This window comes from Nematolebias whitei, chromosome 9 (genome assembly GCF_014905685.2).
Source record: "Nematolebias whitei isolate Nwh7 chromosome 9, NemWhi1, whole genome shotgun sequence".
Lineage (NCBI taxonomy): Eukaryota > Metazoa > Chordata > Actinopteri > Cyprinodontiformes > Rivulidae > Nematolebias > Nematolebias whitei.
Genome location: NC_056506.1, coordinates 3,050,704 through 3,056,425, shown reverse-complemented (window position 1 = coordinate 3,056,425; position 5,722 = coordinate 3,050,704). Strand labels below are relative to the sequence as shown.

The following is a 5,722-nucleotide window of genomic DNA, read 5'->3' as shown; positions in this document are numbered from 1 at the left end:
ATATATATATATATATATATATATATATATGTATATATGTGTGTATGCATACTGGTCCTTCTAAAAAAATTAGCATATTGTGATAAAGGTCATTATTTTCCATAATGTAATGATAAAAATTAAACTTTCATATATTTCAGATTCATTGCACACCAACTGAAATATTTCAGGTCTTTAATTGTTTTAATACTGATGATTATGGCATACAGCTCATGAAAACCCAAAATGCCTGTCCCAAAAAATTATATTATATATGTGATATATACATATATTCTCCCTGTGGTACCTCCACAGCTTGTGACTGGTATTGGTACCGGAGTAAGCGCTGCCGCACATTCAAGGCTAATCACTATGGAATCTTCTATCAGCCATGCTGAAATTATGATCTTTTGCAGATAGGTGAGTTTGATTCTTCCTAATAGATAGGTAACAAAGAAGTGAGGCGATATCTCAGGTCGTCTGAGTATCACATGGGATACTATCACTCTAGCGTAAGTCTGAACCGCTACTGGAAATCTTATCAACTTTTCCTTACTCCAGTCTCCTGTGTGGCAGTAGCACATCCATGCAACCATTGTTAAAAAGTATTCTATATTGCTCCCATTAAAATAGGCTGGACATTCTGACAAAATGGTAAGATTGGGGGTCATTGTAGTCTCTGTCTCCCAATCTATAATACTCACATCGGTGGTTGGAGTATAAGACACGCAGTCGTCTTGATTGTCCATTGAGATTTTTGAATTGCTTCTGTCCTGATCCTTGCTCTTTACCGCTCCTGGGGTGAGAGTGAAGCCGCTTCCCTGTTTATCTAATTTAAGGCTGAGCCGCTCCCTACTCTGATGGGGGTGGCCTATAGCTCCTCCTCCATGGGCGGCATCCAGCTCTGAGGCACTCTTGTAAGAATACTTTACCTAATAAGGCAACAGCTATCATCCCGACTACGCCTAACAAATAAGGCCATATTTTGAGGAAGATACTAACTATCCATCCTTCTACCGTTTCTCCACCCTCTTTGATTACTTCACCTACGCCTTTCACCACCTCTGTGACCTTTCGGCCAACGGTGTAACTAACGGTTTCATACCATGCGCAAGTGTGTTCATCTTCCTGTGTGCCACATTTCTTCCAGTTTTCCTCTGGATACTGGCATGTGAGATTCGAGTAGATTTTATTCGGGCCTACCCACTCATAGCCATCTATCTCATCGCCCAAGCACAGGCTGCGTCTCACTGCGTGGCCTTCTACTAAAGCTATCATTGAATCTGAGACAAAGGGAACTATTACTCCTTGAACATGTTTCCTGGCGTGAAGCTGATATCCTAATATCTTATCTACGCAGGTACCCTCAGGTACTGATCTTCTCCACTTGCCGCTATATTTTTTCCACACTACCTTTGCTGCGTGCAAGGTGTATTCAGACCCATAATAACTCTTACAGTAGCTTTCCCATCCTGGTATCGTACCACAAGGCCTTCGAGCTAATGTAATGACACATTGTGTTTTTGCCTTATCACAAGTCATGTGCCATGGTCTGGGACTAACATACCTATCCGGTCTATACAGGGCACTGGCCCATATGTCTTGCTCTTTAGAATAGACCGTGGCCAAATACTGATACTTAATCCAGTAGATATTTGAAAGTTGCAAACATGGGGCTACCCATTCTCTAATTTCTTCTTCCTGAAACCCCCACCATGTTCTAGAGTCATCTCGTTGATGATATTCATGCCATGCTTGGAGCAAGATCTTAACCGTTTGTTGTCTACGTAATTCTGTGCAGTCATATCGCCATGTGGACATAACGGCGACCTCTGTCTCCCATAATCTACATCTAGGCGACGCTCCACTACTCTGCCACACCGAGTTGTTAAGACTAAGAAAAATTCGCTCGGCTACACATTTGTCTATTTTGTCAAAATCGCCCTTAGGTGCATTGAGAAGCTCATCTGGTTTTGGTAGTTTCTGTATATACATGTCTGTATAATATGGTCCCATGAGGCCCTCATGAGTCCTGGCATACCCCTCCACGAAGTCACCTTCGAAGTGAGTCAGCCCAGACGCAATCCAGACCCATGGTAATGTCGCATTCAACCAGTTCTCATGCCAGGCATTATGTGGGTGGAATATGGCTGCCCAACTCCAGTAATAATAACGCTGATTCTGTACTGGAGTTATGGGTAGATAATTTTGAGTTTGGCATTCAGAATATCGGTCCCAACAACAATATGGTAGCTTATTCATTTTCTTTATACATTGCTCTTTCAGGTCAGGTCTGGCAATCATTTTTATCCCATTTATCTCTGTTGTTTGGTACTGATATACCTGCTTCGTTTTGACCTTAACCGTGGCATGGGGAGGCGGTGTAGGGCGCCTGTTAGATCCCCAGTCTGTAGCATTTTTTTTTTAGCGTTCTTTCATATCGTATTGTGTGGATTACCTTATTATTGGTCGAATTCAGGTTTTTACCTGTGTGATTCCTTCGAATGAGAGGGGGGATCCGGTCACAATCTAAGTGGATGTCGCCCCAGAACTCCCGACAAGGGAGAATTGCCTGGCAGCTGTCGTTTTTAGGTGGGGCCGGAAGAATTACTTCTCGGTCCCAGTACCCTTGATGCTTTAATCCAATCAACGGTCGACATATCCAATCGCAATGCCACTCGGGGGTTCCGTCTTGGGGCTGTATCCAGTTACATCTTGTTGATCGTTTGATCTGATCTTTTAAAATTGCTATTCCGATGATTCTTTTCTCTGGTAGTATCATTAGATTTGTGACGACCCAATTGGGTCCGTCAGATTCTGGTTCGGTGGAATGGTCTGCTACTGTTAGGTTTCCGGCCATTAATGCCGCGCTCCATCCTGCCGTGACTTTCAGTCTGTTCATCCAGGCCTGATGACCCTCTTTCTTTACTTTATTCCAAGCTGCTATTTGGTTCTGGGTGCTCTTTGCCGGATTCCATGGCAAGGAAATATTCTGTGTAGCGATATCCCAACAGTTCATGTCTGCATATTTTGATTTTCCATGGGCAACTGCCACATGTGTCAGGCTCCAGGGTCTGACTCCGGCTTGGTATAAGATAACCAACAACATTGCTAAGCCTATTAACACTACGAGTCCCCGCAGCAGGGTTCGCAGGCAAGTTGCTTTATCCAAAATCGTAATCCTTTGACGGTCCATAGGTCGGTTTGGGGTCGCTTCATCATCGCCTTCATCGCTACTTGGATCATCACTGTTAGAGTTTCTGTTTCTCATGTGAATCATTTCGAGAGGGGCCCTTGCTCCTTTGTCCTCGATGTCTCGGCTCTGAGTGTCGGCGGGCTGTCGTTACTCGTCCTTTAAGGAGTTCCAGGTATATAGGAGAAGGGTGTGGCAGCCCTGGTTGTAGTCCTTTCCACACCCATTTCCATTGTCTTACCTGCCAACATTTGATTTTGCGTTTGGGTAGATATGGAGTCATGACTGGGCCATGTTCCATGTCCATAGGGGAGTCTGGCCTGTACACATTCGCTAATGTTTCTATTTGCATTATTAAGAGGCTTTCTTGATATAGGACTCGTACTGCATAACCACCTTCTGTCCAAGGCCAGAGTATGCGATCCGACTCAAGCATTCGCTGTCTTTCAATTCTTATAGGCAGATGTTGATTTTCAATTACGTACCGATTTGGGTTTTCCATTCTTCTGGTTATGGCTTCCACCATTTGTGGGCTTGTGCTCCAGATTATTATGCCTCCTATCGACACTTCGAAAAAGCGGCTTTGATATGGTTCGTGGTAATTAGGTCCCCATCTGAACTTCATTTCTTTTCCCCATAGGGTCAGGTATACCACGTTGAATATCCATGGAGATGTTGGTGGACAAGGTTGGGGATACGTCCCCACGGACAATCTGGGGAGATGTATTTCCTCCGAACGCTGTTCCTTTTGGGGGGTCCTCCAGGGGAGGCCATCTTTTGTACTGGCGGTTTGAGTAGAAATAGCTTATCGAGTGGTTAGTATAATTAGGGAGGTTGAACTTTGGTTTGTCAAGCCATACTATGCCATTTGTGGTTTGTAAGGCTGGTATCTTGGAGCCAGTTTGTTTGCACTGGATCAAAATGTTGGCTACTCCAGCGCTAAGGCGTTTTGAGTTTATAATATCTTCCTCACGTACGGGGCCCCTGGTGAAGGTGCGATTAGACATGCTCGCTTAGGGTATCTTGTCTTCTGGTAGATCGGATGCGTGGGCTGCTCGGGTCCAGGTCCTCTGTGATCTCTATTCGTTACTCGCCCTTTATAAAGTTCTACACTGAGCGGTGAGGGGTGGTGTAGGTCTGGTCTTAAACCTCGCCACACCCACTTCCATTGCCTGACTGACCACTCAGAGGGTTCTCCTAGGGGTCCCTCCGTTGGCTCAAGCTGATCGCCAAGATAGCTAATCATTTCATCCCAATCACCATATCTCTCCATTGCTTCTCCCATAACTCGCTCCACCAGCTCCTCTCTTGCGGCCTTATGCTGGTCGTAGGCTTCTCCCATCTCTGTCAGCGCTGTTGTCAGGCTGATCAGCGGGTGTCCTCTGTAAGATACTTTTATTCTGTTAGCCGCTCGTGTGGGGTGTGAACCCCACCTGTCAAGTGGAGTTTGGACTCGATCATACAACATTTTCAGGGGTAACTGGGTATTTTCAATCACCACTCGTTCTGGTTCCGCTATTCTCTTGTTGATTTTTGTTCTCAGCGTTGGGCTCGTAGCCCAGATTATCAGTCCTCCCAGCGAGATCTCGCAGTATTCTGTTTGGTGAGGTTCTTCATAGTTTGGGCCCCACTTGAGTGTAACTGATTTATTCTTTATTTCCATTTGGACCATATTAAAGATCCATGGTGTTCCCATCGGACTAGGGTTATATGGGAATTTTAAGTTATCACTTAACAGGGTTAGGCCAGGGACTCTGTGGCTAGCTCTAGTGAGATCTGCTTCTCTAAATGTTTGTAAATGTGAATTATAATAATTCCTCATTTTTGCCAGGAAGTTTGAAAAGTCCTTCTTTGGTCTATCTAATTCCACCACTTGGCCTCTTACAAGCAGGGCCGGTTTGTATATCTCAGTTCTGGGTGCTTGGAACAACATATTCTGCACTTCTTCTTCAGTTGTATGGCTACTCTGAGTATTAAAGGCATTTACTTTATATTTCCATGTTGGTAAGGCTGCTATTGCACTGGTTTTAACACGACATGTTTCAATAGGCCTGACTTGTTTTACGTGTCCTATTTTTTTCCAGATGTGGCTTGGGCTTTTTATTGTTTTTCTTAGAGGTTCTTTACCTTTTCTTTTCTTGCTCCCAGCGATGAGTCCAGCGACCCCTTGTTTGTTTCCTACTTGCGCGCTTTCTTGTCCGCATGCTTCCATTTTCCTTGGAACGCTTTTTTGGCCCAACTTTTCAGTCCTTTCTTCTCAGTTCTGTTTGCTACCGGCTCCTCCGAGCAGTTTTTGTATTCCTTAATTGGGTGGGCTGTGGCTCCCACCAGGCACGTTCCTTCTTCCTGGATCGGGTGGACTGCAGCTCCCACCGAGTACACTCCCTGGTATGGTGCAATGACCATCTGCACGGAAACTTTAACCCTCTGGGTGGAGTCGGGCTTTGTGGGCGTTCCTGCCCTCTGTGCAGCAGTTCCGGGGATCTGAAGCACTCCTTTCCTCTCCCAAGCTTCAGGGGTTACTAAGAATTCGACTGTTTTCTGCATGGG

At 45.0% G+C, this 5,722-nt stretch overlaps 1 protein-coding gene across 1 annotated transcript in view; it reads left to right on the top strand.

Moving 5' to 3' along the window:
- depdc5 (DEP domain containing 5, GATOR1 subcomplex subunit) overlaps positions 1-5,722 on the top strand; it is a 393,910-nt gene that overhangs the window by 40,882 nt on the left and 347,306 nt on the right. The gene's annotated exons all lie outside the window — the stretch shown is intronic.